General features: G+C 36.4%; 1 protein-coding gene across 1 annotated transcript in view; it reads right to left on the bottom strand.

Moving 5' to 3' along the window:
* Positions 1–16,847, bottom strand: part of LOC132756606 (heat shock 70 kDa protein 12B-like) — a 60,618-nt gene extending 43,771 nt beyond the window's left edge. The window contains exons 1-8 of the mRNA XM_060747718.1: positions 16,789–16,847; positions 16,429–16,509; positions 14,672–14,728; positions 14,317–14,397; positions 12,180–12,236; positions 11,825–11,905; positions 9,906–9,962; positions 9,551–9,631 (exon numbers count right to left, since the gene is read on the bottom strand). The gene's annotated coding sequence lies outside the window, so the exon portion shown is untranslated. The remainder of the gene's footprint in view (positions 1–9,550; positions 9,632–9,905; positions 9,963–11,824; positions 11,906–12,179; positions 12,237–14,316; positions 14,398–14,671; positions 14,729–16,428; positions 16,510–16,788) is intronic.
* Positions 16,848–17,194: the final 347 nt, after the last annotated feature.

Raw genomic sequence — 17,194 nt, 5'->3', positions numbered from 1 at the left:
TTTGACTTTTCTTTGATTGAAATTATTGTGATTTTTTTAATTTGACAATTCAAGGAAATGGTGCAGTGAAGTTTATGTGATTCTTAGGGATTTTTTTTGATTGATGTTTAAAGGTAAGAATGTTATCGTGTTAAATTTTAATCTGTGGTATCTATTAGCTCAGGAAATAATCTCGAGTTGAAAGAAAAATGGCCGCCATGTATACAAATTTTGATTTTCAGGGGTGGTGGAATTTGTTTCAAGAATTATTTCTTTGAACAAAAATGCCCCTTTCTACGAAATTCGCTACTGGTCAGGAACCATCAACCGGACACTTTTTGATCATTTTTCTGTACAGATTTCATAATTGTTAATCTACAGTAGAGATCAAAAAATTTGACACAGTTTGGCTAGGTTCTTCTCCTTACTGAGAAACTAGTTTGTTTTATACTTCTGATTGTATTGACACTTATATCTGAGACTCGACAAGGAGGGTATCAAAATTACCTAAATTGTCACACTACAGTACCATGTGTCCGGACAGATATGTACATGACGTGATTTTATTCAGATAAAAGCTTGGGTGTTTTGGTTTTTAACATGATATACAATATTTCAGCAACAAATGCTGAAGTTTTGGATATCCTATTGTTTACTCAGCAAATGATTATAGCTGGTATATGAGGTCAGGCATTGCTTTCTTGGCCCCCAAATTTCAACGTCAACATTCTTGAAATAGAAATTAAAATATTACCATTTACGGAGGTTGAAATAAATTTAATTACTTAATTTTAGAAGAAACATGCATTTATTGTTGATAAAAAAGTGACGGGGCCGTCCGGGTTTGGTGGTTGTTCGGTTTTGGTGGTGGACGACCAGTATTTAAAAGTAGATTATTTTTTTATTTTTACAGGTTTTATGTGTCACATGATAAATAAAAAAAACAACATGCTACTGTCTTTTGTTATCAATTTCATCAGACTGATATGGGCAGACTGATATGGGCAGAAAGGGCTCGGCAAGCCTCGCCCCTTTCTAGCCTCACCTAATAAAATTGATATCAAAAGACCATAGCATGTTATTCTCTATTTAACAGCCCTGTCATCTTAAGTGGTAATGACGGAATGGCCCACTTTTGTTGATTGCAATCATCCGGAAAAATTCGTAGATTACACACCTATCGCAACTTTTCGGCCCTTTCTGTCAGTCTTCGGATAAGGACTTCGAATACATAAAAAGGATACAGTGCGGTATTTCGGTCTAACCTACGCTATGAAACTAGACATGTACACAAATAATAATTCAATGCTGGAAGTCCAGCCGCGGATTCAGCCCCCGGCTTCAGGGCTGCAACCCCCCTCCCCCCCATCTCGACCCAAAGATACATTTTCCAGCTTGGCTGGAATAATTTAATGCATTTATGGTACCGCTCCGTATGTGTATTCCGTTACCAAAGCAGTTGATTACCACTATTTAATTGTTTCACGGCGTCTCAACGCCGTGATATTGTGATGGGTAGTTTTCGGTAGCATGGGCAAAAGTCACGTGACAAAAGGTCTTTCGATTTCTACAGCCGACATTTTATTGTTTTTACACAATCATTGTACAGCCCATTTCCGTGTAAAGTTACATAAAAACAGTTTGTTTTTTTCAAAACCATATACCATGTAAACTGTATTTTTTTATCAACACACGAAATATCAGCGTTTTATATTAACACATTTCCGGACATCCTTTCGGCATACTTGAGAAATTTACCAGTTTTTATTTGATTGAATGGATTATGTATGGTGGCTGATTTACGCCATGCCGTATTTTCGCGTCTTCGACTCAAAATGCGAAAACACGAAGGGGCGACAAATTTGAACGTATGTGTTCTCATGTCGGATCTATGTCTCTGATCGGAGTAAATCTTTTCACATGTAAAATGTCTTTGAACATTACATTTCTAAGTTTCTATATTTGCAATTAAGAGCTTTAATTGTCTTTTTTGAATAATTTCATTTTTCTTGCGCAATTCTCTAAAATTTTGTATATGAGTTTCACAATAAACATTCACCATACCAGGTTGTACAATAACTTAATTTGGTCCGTAAATCAGTCTTTACCACATCAAACTTCATTCAGAATTTATGTCTCGTTATTGTCTTTTTTGAATAATTTCAATTTTCTTGCGCAATTCTCTAAAATGAGACTTGGTTTTTCTATATGCGTTTCACAATAAACATTCACCATACCAGGTTGTACAATAACTTAATAAATTTGGTCCGTAAATCAGTCTTTACCACATCAAACTTCATTAAGAATTCATGTCTCGTTATTGTGAGCAAAATTCTGAGTTTCTTTTAGATATGAGCAAGAAAATGTTTTATTACCCCCGCCGAAAAAAATTAGTCTCCGTCCGTCCGTCTGTTCATCTGTCCTTCCGTCCATCCGTCTACATTTTTGTTCTGAGCATATCTCAAAAAGTATCAATTTGAAACTTCATAGGTGGAGGTATCAACTTGAAACTTCATAGGTGGATGAATCATATTTAGGAAAAGTGCAGTGCACAAAAAGGATAACTCTACCCTGCATAATTTTTCATTATTGCCCTTTGTTATTCTTCAAATTTAATTTTTGTCCAGAGCATAACTCTGATCAACATGAAACTTAATAGGTTGATAAATCTGACTCAGAAGGTGTACAATCCACAAGAGTGATAACTCTACCATTCCTTATTTTTTGAGTTATTGCCCTTTGTTATATTTCATACTTAATTTTTTACCTGAGTGGAGCATAAATTAACTAAACATTTTTTTTGAGATGTCAATGTAATCTTCATAGGTAGATAGATCTTTTTGAGGAGGAATGTTGTGCGAAAAAATGATAACTATACCCTTTATAATTTTTGAGTTATTGTCATTTGTTATTTTTCATACTTTTTGTCCAGAGAATAGCTCAAAAGTGTTAGAGGTAACAACTTGAAACTTCATAGGTGGATAGATCTCATTAACGAGGAGTGAAGCGCACAAAAATGATAACCAACCGTGCATTATTTTTCAGTTATCGCCCTTTGTTATTTTTCATACTTAATTTGTGTCCAGAGTATAACTACAAGAGCCTTTGAGATATCAGGTGGATAGATCTCACTCAGGAGGTGTGCAGTGCACAAGAGTGATATATCCACTTTTCATAATTTTTGAGTGATTGCCCTTCGTTATTTTTCATACTAAATTTTTCACCTGAGTGGAGCATATCTCTGAAAAAGTCTTTGAAATGTCAACATGAAACTTCATAGGTGGATAGATCTTTTTGAGGAGGATTGTTGTGCGCAAGAATGATAACTCTACCCTTTATAATGTTTTAGTTATTGCCATTTGTTATTTTTTTAAACTTTTGTCCGGAGCTTATCTCTAAAAGTGTAAGAGGTAACAACTTGAAACTTCATAGGTGGATAGATCTTATTGAGGAGAAGTGCAGCACACTAGAATGATAGATAACCTACCGTGCATTGTTTTTCAGTTATTGCACTTTGTAATTTTTCATACTTTATTTTTGTCCAGAGTATTACTACAAAAGCCTTTGAGATATCAACATGAACCTTCATAAGTGGATAGATTGTACTCAGGAGGTATGCAGTGCAGAGAGTGATAACTCTAACCTACATAATTTTTGAGTTATTGCCCTTTGTCATTTTCCATACTAAATTGTTCACCTGAGTGGAGCATTTGTCATTTTCCATACTAAATTGTTCACCTGAGTGGAGCATAACTCAGAGTCTTTGAGATGTCAACATGAAACTTCATAGGTGGATAGATCTTATTAAGGGAGAATGTTGTGCGCAAGAATTATAACTCTACCCATTATAATTTTTGAGTTATTGCCTTCTGTTGTTTTTCATTCGTTTTGTTCGGAGCTTATCTCAAAAAGTGTTCGAGGTAACAACTTCAGATGGATAGATCTCATTTAGGAGTGCAGAACATAAGAATGATAACCTATCGTGCCTTATTTTTCAGTTATTGGCTTATATTATTTTTCACACTTAATGTGTGTCCAGCACATAACTAATAAAGCCTTTAAATTTGAGATATCAACATGAAACTTCTTGGATAGATCTCACTCAGGAGGTGGTTATTTTTCATTCTTAATTTTTATCCAGAGCATAACTAAACTAGAACTCCGCGAGTCGGATGTGTCGCCTTTTGAACAATGTAGTTTAGGGGAAATGGCCAGGACAAAAATGAAATATGAAAAATAACAAAGGGCAAAAACTAAAAAAATAATAAGTGCAGAGCAGCAGTTTCTGTACACTGCACTTCTTATCAATAACATCTATCATTCTATGATGTTTCAAGTCCATAGCTTTCATACTTGAGGAGAAATGACCAGGACAAAAATAAAGTAAGAAAATCAACAAAGGGCAATAACTCAAAAATAAGAAATGCAGAGTATCAGTTCTTATGCACTGCACTTCTTTTTAATGAGATCTATCATCCTATGAAGTTTCAAGTCCATAACTTTTATACTTTCGGAGAAATGGCCTGGACAAAAATTAAGTATGAAAATTAACAAAGGGCCATAACTCAAAAATTAAGAAATGCAGAGTACCGATTCTTGTGCACTGCACTTCTTAATAATGAGATCTATCATCCTATGAAGTTTCAAGCCCATAGCTTTTATACTTAAGGAGAAATGGCCTGGACAAAAATGAAATATGAAAAATAACAAAGGGCAATAACTAAAAAAATAATAAGTGCAGAGTACCAGTTCTTGTGCACTGCACTTCTTCTTAATGAGACCTATCATCCTATGAAGTTTCAAGTCCATGGCTTTTATACATTAGGAGAAATGGCCCGGACCAAAATAAAGTATGAAAATTAACAAAGGGCAATAACTCAAAAATTAGGAAGTGCAGAGTACTGGTTCTTGTGCACTGCATTTCTTCTTAATGAGATCTATCATCCTATGAAGTTTCAAGTCCATAGCATTTTTAGTTGAAGAGAAATGGCCCGGACAAAATTAATGTATGAAAATTAACAAAGGGCAATAACTCAAAAAATAAGAACTGCAGAGTACCGGTCCTTGTGCACTGCACTTCGGGTTATTGAAAGAAGCATGCATACCAAGTTTGAAGTCAATCAGACTTTTAGTGACTGAGTTATGCTCCGGACAAGCTTTAGGGGACGCCGACAACGACGCCGACGCCGACAACGACGCCGACACCGCCGCCGACACCGCCGACGAAAGTAACCCCTATATGTCACCTTTTCAAGGCGACACAAAAAGCCTTTGAGATATCAACATGAAACTTCATAGGTGGATAGATCTCACTCGGGAGGTGTACAGTGCAAAAAAGTTATACCTTTACCCTTCATATTTATTGAGTTATTGCCCTTTGTTATTTTTCATATTTTATTTTTCACCTGAGTGGCGGATAACTCGAAAAGCCTTTGAGATGTCAACATGAAACTTAATGGGTGAATAGATCTTATTGGGGAGGAATGTTATGCGCAAGAATGATACCCTTTATATTTTGTTAGTTATTGCCCTTTGTTATTTTACATACTTTTTGTCCGGAGCTTATCTCAAAAAGTGTACAAAACAAAGGTAAAATTCAGAGGTCCCGCTAAGAATAAGCGACCATCTAATAATAATAATCTATTTCAAAGGGTTCATTCTCAGTGAGAACACAAAGTTTCGGTAAAGAATGAGTTCAAAAAATAGATAAATACAGAATCCCTAAAGGAAGCCTAACACGGCAAAATTGAAAATGTTGCAGGCTCGGTTTGATTAAGCCTGTTCATGGATGGTACTGGAAAGTGCAAGTTACCGTCCACGCACCCTAGCACCGGCTTAAGCAGAATTCAACATTTAAACATGAAATAGTAAAGTTTTGAATTTAGAAACATCTGCAGATGTGTTCATACGGCGGTTATCATGGAACCTTCAATGTGACACTTCCTTGCCATTCCATGAAAAGCGGTGTATGGTCCTCAAGTAATAAAAAGCGTGTGCCCTAAACGAAAAAACAATGGGCGGAACTAAATAAAATTGAATTTGATAGGGGATCAGAGGTTATGAAGCCTGCGTATCAAAGCCCAGGGCAAAGCAATCTTTTTTTCCCCTTTTTTCTTCATATTTTGCCTTAATTTAGACAATTTAACAGTATATAGGCCATCAGCATTTTATTGGTAAATAGGTATTTTAACTGAAAGAAAAGTCGAGAATTAACAAAATAACACGGAGGGTACACGGAGCGAAAACACGCTAATAAGCTGGAGTGTGGGGCGAAGTTTTATTGAAAACACGCTAATTATCGGATACGCGGGCGAAGTTTTATTGTGCCCCCACTATAGGGGGGTGGGGCATTTAGATTCACCCTTGTGCGTCCATCCGTTCATCCATCCATCCGTCCGTCCATCCGAACATACGTCCCAAATTCGTGTCAGGCCCATAACTTCGTTATTTGAAGTCGGATTTAACAACTATTTCACGGAAACGACGACGTGTCGCGCGCAACATTTGGATCGCTACCATGAGAGTCATGGTCACAGCATGACCTTGCAGCAAATCGTGTCCGGCTCATAACTTCGTTATTTTAAGTCGAATTTTACAACTATTTCACAGAATTGATCACCATATTGAGAGCAACATTTGGGTCGCTACCTTGAGGGCCCAGAATGACCTTGCAGCAAAATCGTGTCCGGCTCATAACTTTGTTATTTGACGTGCAGTGCAAAAGAACCTTAACTCTGCCTTGTTTAATTTTGTATATATTGCCCTTTGTTCATTTTAAAACTCTAAATTTTGTCTGTGACATAACTCTGACACTACAATAGGCATACATTTCTGTGTCCAAAACCTATTCGTGGAGCATCCCCCGGTTCAACCGGTTCTTGTTTTAATTCTGTAGAAATGTCAAAACTCTGTTTGATAATGTTTGAATATTAGATTTAGAGCATGCTAAATGTATAACCTGTCTCGTAACCTATCTCGAAATTTCGAGTTAATAACTCGAAATTTCGACTTACTTACTCAAAATTTCGACTTATTTACTCGAAATTTCGACTTACTTACTCGAAATTTCGACATCCTAACTTGAAATTTCGAGTTACGTATCTCAAAATTTCGACTTAGTAACTCGAAATTTCAACTTAGTCACTCGAAATTTTGACTGAGTAATTTCGATTTTGTTACATGACTATAATTGCCAAAGTTATGAGTTACCGAGAGTTTAGATGATAAAAGATATAGTAGTGGATGCGGTTGAACGATGGAGATGGAGAAAGGGTGCCTGGACAAACTATTAAAGTTAAACTTAAACTTATAAGTGTGGTCACTTGTACACGCCCGACATAAAAACACAAGGATTTCTTTAATATGTACGCTTAGGCGTTCTTCAGACGTTCTACAGACTGTTCGAACATATCTTTTCACTAATCATATTCTTCTCATTCCTGTGAATAAAACGATCCTATATTCATGTGTGGGACATCTGAGGAAAGTTTAACGGAGTGGCCGAAAAAGGGCGTGCTGAAGTCTTTGTCAAATTTGTTGGACTGACTATATTTCTTGAAAAATCGGAGGCTTTAATTTTATTCACAACATTATAACAACAAGTACCACTTTTATCAACTTTTATCAAAACAATATGAACCAAAGTCATAGTGAATAGATATAGAATATTGACAAACATCTTTTTAAAATTTTACACAAACATTATAAGTATAAAGAAACGTGATAGACTAACTGGCGTATACACGCCATTTGAAACTTAGTTAACACATGAATATTGCACAGATTACAATAGGTTGTGTGTATGCTTTAGACACAAGAAACATCCGGTTAACACACACGGTAATGTTGAAAGTATGATTTTACACCCCCACAATAAAGCAATCAAGAGAATTGGAAGGATATGTTCGGTATGTGTGGACAATATGACCCTATTAAATTATTCTGTTAAATACATACTAGTAGGTGCTCTGTCAATGTGCAACAGCTACAGTACACATGAAAGAAAGTCTCTTGAATTCGATCCTTGCTTACACCGGCAAAAATGTAAGTCAGGCAACGTAAGTCGAAATTACTAGTATATAAGTCGAACTTTCGAGTTACTAAGTGGACATTTCAAGTTAGTAGGTCGAAATTTCGAGTAACTAAGTCGATATTTCGAGTTTATAAGTCGAAATTTCGGGTAAGTCGAAATCGAAATTACGACTTAGTTACTCGACATTTCGAGTGAGAATATTGCAGGCAGAGTTATTCAACTTTGCAAACTGATGTACATTGTAACTATAAAAATGTATCGTAAATTTCAATTGAATATCTCAAGCAATAATTGAGATATTTGACGATACAAAAAAACTTTAACCAAAATGTTTAAGTTTCAAAGGGGCATAATTCTGCAAATATTGCAGAAAGAGTTATGCAACTTTGCAAACTGATGTACATTGTTACTATAGATAAGTATTGTAAGTTTCAATTGAATATATCAAGCAATAATTGAGATATTTGTCTTTACAAAAATCTTAAACCAACGCAGAAGCCGACACGGACGCCGGAACGACTGCAATTGCTCTCCATATTCTTCGAATGGTCAGCTAAAAATAAATGTTTTGAGCGTGGACGTAGCCCGAGTGAGATAATGATGTGTAACTTTGAAGGCTGATTTGTGCAACTCGTGTTTTCGCTCCGCGACGCCGCCGAACGAAAAATCGAGAATAAACAAGTTAAAATGGCGGGGGCGCGGAGCGAAAATACGCTAAAAATCGAAGGCTCGAGGGGAACATGCTGAGCAACATTCTTGTAAGGTTTCAAGACTCTAAAAATACATTTTGGTTACGTGCGACACAAGTTGAAAATTGTACAATTTTACTAACTCAATGGCAATAACTCTAAAAGTACTAAATATATCCACATGAAAATACCCAGGTACACAACTACACATGCTGGTCAACATTCCTGTAAGGTTTCATGACTATAGGTCAAATGTTTTTTTTAATTACGTGCGACAAAAGTTGAAAATTGTACATTTTACTAAGTCAAGGGCAATAAGTCTAAAAATACTAAAAATATATACACGAAAATACCCAGGTGTACAACTTAACATGCTGATCAACATTCCTGTAAGTGTGGCTTTGACCTTAGGTAATGATATGACCCTTAGACGTGACACGTCAGCTTGATATTGTAGACATTTGAGCCATATTAGTTTAAAATCCTTCAAAGCATATCAAAGTTACAGCTTGGACATGATTGTTATCTTCAACTTCTTATTGTGTGAATGTGTACATTCAAACTGTATGTGTCACCTAAACCTTTGAGGTAGGGACATGGGTCTAAGACGCGACACATCATTATGATGTGGTAGACATTTTTTGCATATTATTTTATAATCCTTCAATGCATGACAAAGTTATAGTCCGCACACAAATGTTGTATAAGTGGGAAGATACAGAGAGATAGACGTTCAAACGGACGGTGCGATTTTAATATGCCGCCCTTCGGAGTCATTAAAATTGATAAATATTTGTTCCAAAAATCTGGCGAAAGACGTTTAAATATATAAAATAATTATAAGGATTACCCTGAAACTCGTTAGGTGGTGCTACGTCATTATCTTCTTCGTTAAGTGTTACATCGTCATATGGATGCTGTTTCCGCTCCACTTTATATGAAAATGAAAGTTTCTGTATTTATTGTATATTGTTATTGTTAGGCTTGCCAAAATGTCACGACTCATATTGTATTATATCAAGGTTACGGTTGTGTCAGTTTATCTTAAACACATTTCAAAACTGGCCCTCGATTCCGGCCCAGTCGTTATTCCGTAAAAATTATTTAAACTTTCATTCAAGGTAAACTTAACTGTTTATTTGTTATATATATATTTTGTATTTCTTTATTGCAAAAGTGTTTGCTTTCCCCATCTTCAAACTGACCTTTTTGCACTTCATTTGGTTCCTTCTCTTCATCATGTTTGTTGTGAGAATGATTCTCTACAAATGTAATAAACAAATTTAGAGCGCACATCTAAATAAAATAATTTTCAACAGAAAACATATAAAGTTACAGGTAATTTAGCCTAAACAATTTTGACCGGTAGGAAGATAGCAGTAGCAGTGAGCAGTAGCAGTAGCAAATTTATAAAACGTGAAGTTGGCGGTAGCAGTAGGACAGCAGTAGCAGTAGCAAAATTATAAAACGTGAAATTGGCAGTAGCATTATCTCAGCAGTAGCAGTAGCAAAATGATAAAACGTGAAGTTGGCAGTAGCAGTAGCTCAGCAGTAGCAGTAGCAAATTTATAAAACGTGAAGTTGGCAGTAGCAGTAGCTCAGCAGTAGCAGTAGCAAAATTATAAAACGTGAAGTTGGCAGTAGCAGTAGCTCAGCAGTAGCAGTAGAAAAATTATAAAATGTGAAGTTGGCAGTAGCAGTAGCTCAGCAGTAGCAGTAGCAAAATTATAAAACGTGAAGTTGGCAGTAGCAGTAGCTCAGCAGTAGCAGTAGAAAAATTATAAAATGTGAAGTTGGCAGTAGCAGTAGCTCAGCAGTAGCAGTAGCAAAATTATAAAACGTGAAGTTGGCAGTAGCAGTAGCTCAGCAGTAGCAGTAGCAAAATTATAAAACGTGAAGTTGGCAGTAGCAGTGGCTCAGCAGTAGCAGTAGCAAAATTATAAAACGTGAAGTTGGCAGTAGCAGTAGCTCAGCAGTAGCAGTAGCAAAATTATAAAACGTGAAGTTGGCAGTAGCAGTAGCTCAGCAGTAGCAGTAGAAAAATTATAAAACGTGAAGTTGGCAGTACCAGTGGCTCAGCAGTAGCAGTAGCAAAATTATAAAACGTGAAGTTGGCAGTAGCAGTAGCTCAGCAGTAGCAGTAGCAACATTATAAAACGTGAAGTTGGCAGTAGCAGTAGCTCAGCAGTAGCAGTAGAAAAATTATAAAACGTGAAGTTGGCAGTAGCAGTGGCTCAGCAGTAGCAGTAGCAAAATTATAAAACGTGAAGTTGGCAGTAGCAGTAGCTCAGCAGTAGCAGTAGCAAAATTATAAAACGTGAAATTGGCAGTAGCAGTAGGACAGCAAAAGCAGTAGCAAAATAATAAAACCTGAAATTGGCAGTAGCAGTAGGTCAGCAGTAGCAGTAGCAAAATTATAAAACGTGAAGTTGGCAGTAGCAGTAGCTCAGCAGTAGCAGTAGCAAAATTATAAAACGTGAAGTTGGCAGTAGCAGTAGCTCAGCAGTAGCAGTAGCAGTAGGTCAAATCGTTTTTAGTTACGTGCGACACAAGTTGAAAATTGGAAATCGTTACTAATTCAAGGACAATAACTCTAAGAATACTAAATATATCCCACACTAATATACCCAGGTGTACAACTTAACATGCTGATCAACATTCCTGTAAGTGTGGCCTTGACCTTAGGTAATGATATGACCCTTAGACGTGACACGTCAGCTTGATATTGTAGACATTTGGGCCATATTATTTTAAAATCCTTCAAAGCATATCAAAGTTACAGCTTGGACATGATTGTTATCTTCAACTTCTTATTGTGTGAATGTGTACATTCAAACTGTATGTGTCACCTAAACCTTTGAGGTAGGGACATGGGTCTAAGACGCGACACATCATTATGATGTGGTAGACATTTTTTGCACATTATTTTATAATCCTTCAATGCATGACAAAGTTATAGTCCGCACACACATGTTGTATAAGTGGGAAGATACAGAGAGATAGACGTTCAAACGGACGGTGCGATTTTAATATGCCGCCCTTCGGAGTCATTAAAATTGATAAATATTTGTTCCAAAAATCTGGCGAAAGACGGTAAAATATATAAAATAATTATAAGGATTACCCAGAAACTCGTTAGGTGGTGCTACGTCATTATCTTCTTCGTTAAGTGTTACATCGTCATATGGATGCTGTTTCCGCTCCACTTTATATGAAAATGAAAGTTTCTGTATTTATTGTATATTGTTATTGTTAGGCTTGCCAAAATGTCACGACTCATATTGTATTATATCAAGGTTACGGTTGTGTCAGTTTATCTTAAACACATTTCAAAACTGGCCCTCGATTCCGGTCCAGTCTTTATTCCGTAAAAATTATTTAAACTTTTATTCAAGGTAAACTGAACTGTTTATTTGTTATATATATATTTTGTATTTCTTTATTGCAAAAGTGTTTGCTTTCCCCATCTTCAAACTGACCTTTTTGCACTTCATTTGGTTACTTCTCTTCATCATGTTTGTTGTGAGAATGATTCTCTACAAATGAATGGAATAAACAAACTTAGAGCGCACATCTAAATAAAATAATTTTCAACAGAAAACATATAAAGTTACAGGTAATTTAACCTAAACAATTTTGACCGGTAGGAAGTTAGCAGTAGCAGTGAGCAGTAGCAGTAGCAGTAGCAAATATATAAAACGTGAAGTTGGCAGTAGCAGTAGGACAGCAGTAGCAGCAGCAAAATTATAAAACGTGAAATTGGCAGTAGCATTAGCTCAGCAGTAGCAGTAGCAAAATTATAAAACGTGAAGTTGGCAGTAGCAGTAGCTCAGCAGTAGCAGTAGCAAATTTATAAAACGTGAAGTTGGCAGTAACAGTAGCTCAGCAGTAGCAGTAGCAAAATTATAAAACGTGAAGTTGGCAGTAGCAGTAGCTCAGCAGTAGCAGTAGAAAAATTATAAAATGTGAAGTTGGCAGTAGCAGTAGCTCAGCAGTAGCAGTAGCAAAATTATAAAACGTGAAGTTGGCAGTAGCAGTAGCTCAGCAGTAGCAGTAGCAAAATTATAAAACGTGAAGTTGGCAGTAGCAGTAGCTCAGCAGTAGCAGTAGCAAAATTATAAAACGTGAAGTTGGCAGTAGCAGTGGCTCAGCAGTAGCAGTAGAAAAATTATAAAACGTGAAGTTGGCAGTAGCAGTAGCTCAGCAGTAGCAGTATCAAAATTATAAAACGTGAAGTTGGCAGTAGCAGTACGACAGCAAAAGCAGTAGCAAAATAAAAAACCTGAAATTGGCAGTAGCAGTAGCTCAGCAGTAGCAGTAGCAAAATTATAAAACGTGAAATTGGCAGTAGCAGTTGCTCAGCAGCAGCAGTAGCAAAATGATAAAACGTGAAGTTGGCAGTAGCAGTAGTTCAGCAGTAGAGTAGCAAAATGATATAACGTGAAGTTGGCAGAAGCTCAGCAGTAGCAGTAGCAAAATTATAAAACGTGAAGTTGGCAGTAGCAGTAGCTCAGCAGTAGCAGTAGAAAAATTATAAAACGTGAAGTTGGCAGTAGCAGTAGCTCAGCAGTAGCAGTAGCAAAATTATAAAACGTGAAGTTGGCAGTAGCAGTAGGACAGCAGTAGCAGTAGCAAAATAATAAAACGTGAAGTTGGCAGTAGCAGTAGCTCAGCAGTAGCAGTAGCAAAATTATAAAACGTGAAGTTGGCAGTAGCAGTGGCTCAGCAGTAGCAGTAGCAAAATTATAAAACGTGAAGTTGGCAGTAGCAGTAGCTCAGCAGTAGCAGTAGAAAATTATAAAACGTGAAGTTGGCAGTAGCAGTAGGACAGCAAAAGCAGTAGCAAAATAATAAAACCTGAAATTGGCAGTAGCAGTAGGTCAGCAGTAGCAGTAGCAACATTATAAAACGTGAAGTTGGCAGTAGCAGTAGCTCAGCAGTAGCAGTAGCAAAATTATAAAACGTGAAGTTGGCAGTAGCAGTAGCTCAGCAGTAGCAGTAACAGTAGGTCAAATCCTTTTTTAGTTACGTGCTACACAAGTTGAAAATTGGAAATCGTTACTAATTCAAGGACAATAACTCTAAAATACTAAATATATCCCACACTAAAATACCCAGGTGTACAACTTAACATGCTGATGATCAACATTCCTGTAAGTGTGGCTTTGACCTTAGGTAATGTTATGACCCTTAGACGTGACACGTCAGCTTGATATTGTAGACATTTGGGCCATATTTTTTTAAAATCCTTTCAAAGCATATCAAAGTTACAGCTTGGACATAATTGTTATCTTCAACTTCTTATTGTGTGAATGTGTACATTCAAACTGTATGTGTCACCTAAACCTTTGAGGTAGGGACATGGGTCTAAGACGCGACACATCATTATGATGTGGTAGACATTTTTTGCATATTATTTTATAATCCTTCAATGCATGACAAAGTTATAGTCCGCACACAAATGTTGTATAAGTGGGAAGATACAGAGAGATAGACGTTCAAACGGACGTTGCGATTTTTAATATGCCGCCCTTCGGAGTCATTAAAATTGATAAATATTTGTTCCAAAAATCTGGCGAAAGACGTTTAAATATATAAAATAATTATAAGGATTACCCTGAAACTCGTTAGGTGGTGCTACGTCATTATCTTCTTCGTTAAGTGTTACATCGTCATATGGATGCTGTTTCCGCTCCACTTTATATGAAAATGAAAGTTTCTGTATTTATTGTATATTGTTATTGTTAGGCTTGCCAAAATGTCACGAACTCATATTGTATTATATCAAGGTTACGGTTGTGTCAGTTTATCTTAAACACATTTCAAAACTGGCCCTCAATTCCGGCCCAGTCGTTATTCCGTAAAAAATTATTTAAACTTTCATTCAAGGTAAACTTAACTGTTTATTTGTTATAAATATTTTGTATTTCTTTATTGCAAAAGTGTTTACTTTCCCCATCTTCAAACTGACCTTTTTGCACTTCATTTGGTTCCTTCTCTTCATCATGTTTGTTGTGAGAATGATTCTCTACAAATGGAATAAACAAATTTAGAGCGCACATCTAAATAAAATAATTTTCAACAGAAAATATATAAAGTTACAGGTAATTTAACCTAAACAATTTTGACCGGTAGGAAGTTAGCAGTAGCAGTGAGCAGTAGCAGTAGCAGTAGCAAATATATAAAACGTGAAGTTGGCAGTAGCAGTAGGACAGCAGTAGCAGCAGCAAAATTATAAAACGTGAAATTGGCAGTAGCATTAGCTCAGCAGTAGCAGTAGCAAAATTATAAAACGTGAAGTTGGCAGTAGCAGTAGCTCAGCAGTAGCAGTAGCAAATTTATAAAACGTGAAGTTGGCAGTAGCTGTAGCTCAGCAGTAGCAGTATCAAAATTATAAAACGTGAAGTTGGCAGTAGCAGTAGGACAGCAAAAGCAGTAGCAAAATAATAAAACCTGAAATTGGCAGTAGCAGTAGCTCAGCAGTAGCAGTAGCAAAATTATAAAACGTGAAATTGGCAGTAGCTGTAGCTCAGCAGTAGCAGTAGCAAAATGATAAAACGTGAAGTTGGCAGTAGCAGTAGCAGTAGAAAAATTATAAAACGTGAAGTTGGCAGTAGCAGTAGCTCAGCAGTAGCAGTAGCAAAATTATAAAACGTGAAGTTGGCAGTAGCAGTAGCTCAGCAGTAGCAGTAGCAAAAATATAAAACGTGAAGTTGGCAGTAGCAGTAGCTCAGCAGTAGCAGTAGCAAAATTATAAAACGTGAAGTTGGCAGTAGCAGTAGCTCAGCAGTAGCAGTAGAAAAATTATAAAACGTGAAGTTGGCAGTAGCAGTGGCTCAGCAGTAGCAGTAGCAAAATTATAAAACGTGAAGTTGGCAGTAGCAGTAGCTCAGCAGTAGCAGTAGCAAAATTATAAAACGTGAAGTTGGCAGTAGCAGTAGGACAGCAAAAGCAGTAGCAAAATAATAAAACCTGAAATTGGCAGTAGCAGTAGCTCAGCAGTAGCAGTAGCAAAATTATAAAACGTGAAATTGGCAGTAGCAGTAGCTCAGCAGTAGCAGTAGCAAAATTATAAAACGTGAAGTTGGCAGTAGCAGTAGCTCAGCAGTAGCAGTAACAGTAGGTCAAATCCTTTTTTAGTTACGTGCTACACAAGTTGAAAATTGGAAATCGTTACTAATTCAAGGACAATAACTCTAAAATACTAAATATATCCCACACTAAAATACCCAGGTGTACAACTTAACATGCTGATCAACATTCCTGTAAGTGTGGCTTTGACCTTAGGTAATGTTATGACCCTTAGACGTGACACGTCAGCTTGATATTGTAGACATTTGGGCCATATTTTTTTAAAATCCTTCAAAGCATATCAAAGTTACAGCTTGGACATAATTGTTATCTTCAACTTCTTATTGTGTGAATGTGTACATTCAAACTGTATGTGTCACCTAAACCTTTGAGGTAGGGACATGGGTCTAAGACGCGACACATCATTATGATGTGGTAGACATTTTTTGCATATTATTTTATAATCCTTCAATGCATGACAAAGTTATAGTCCGCACACACATGTTGTATAAGTGGGAAGATACAGAGAGATAGACGTTCAAACGGACGGTGCGATTTTAATATGCCGCCCTTCGGAGTCATTAAAATTGATAAATATTTGTTCCAAAAATCTGGCGAAAGAGACGGTAAAATATATAAAATAATTATAAGGATTACCCAGAAACTCGTTAGGTGGTGCTACGTCATTATCTTCTTCGTTAAGTGTTACATCGTCATATGGATGCTGTTTCCGCTCCACTTTATATGAAAAATGAAAGTTTCTGTATTTATTGTATATTTGTTATTGTTAGGCTTGCCAAAATGTCACGACTCATATTGTATTATATCAAGGTTACGGTTGTGTCAGTTTATCTTAAAACACATTTCAAAAAACTGGCCCTCGATTCCGGTCCAGTCTTTATTCCGTAAAAATTATTTAAACTTTTATTCAAGGTAAACTGAACTGTTTATTTGTTATATATATATTTTGTATTTCTTTATTGCAAAAGTGTTTGCTTTCCCCATCTTCAAACTGACCTTTTTGCACTTCATTTGGTTACTTCTCTTCATCATGTTTGTTGTGAGAATGATTCTCTACAAATGAATGGAATAAACAAACTTAGAGCGCACATCTAAATAAAATAATTTTCAACAGAAAACATATAAAGTTACAGGTAATTTAGACCTAAAACAATTTTGACCGGTAGGGAAGTTAGCAGTAGCAGTGAGCAGTAGCAGTAGCAGTAGCAAATATATAAAACGTGAAGTTGGCAGTAGCAGTAGGACAGCAGTAGCAGCAGCAAAATTATAAAACGTGAAATTGGCAGTAGCATTAGCTCAGTCAGTAGCAGTAGCAAAATTATAAAACGTGAAGTTGGCAGTAGCAGTAGCTCAGCAGTAGCAGTAGCAAATTTATAAAACGTGAAGTTGGCAGTAACAGTAG

The sequence above is a fragment of the Ruditapes philippinarum genome, unplaced genomic scaffold, assembly GCF_026571515.1.
Source record: "Ruditapes philippinarum isolate M1 unplaced genomic scaffold, ASM2657151v2 ctg6433_1_1_1_1, whole genome shotgun sequence".
Lineage (NCBI taxonomy): Eukaryota > Metazoa > Mollusca > Bivalvia > Venerida > Veneridae > Ruditapes > Ruditapes philippinarum.
The sequence above is the reverse complement of the archived record's forward strand: the minus strand, read 5'-3'. Positions and strand labels throughout refer to the sequence as shown.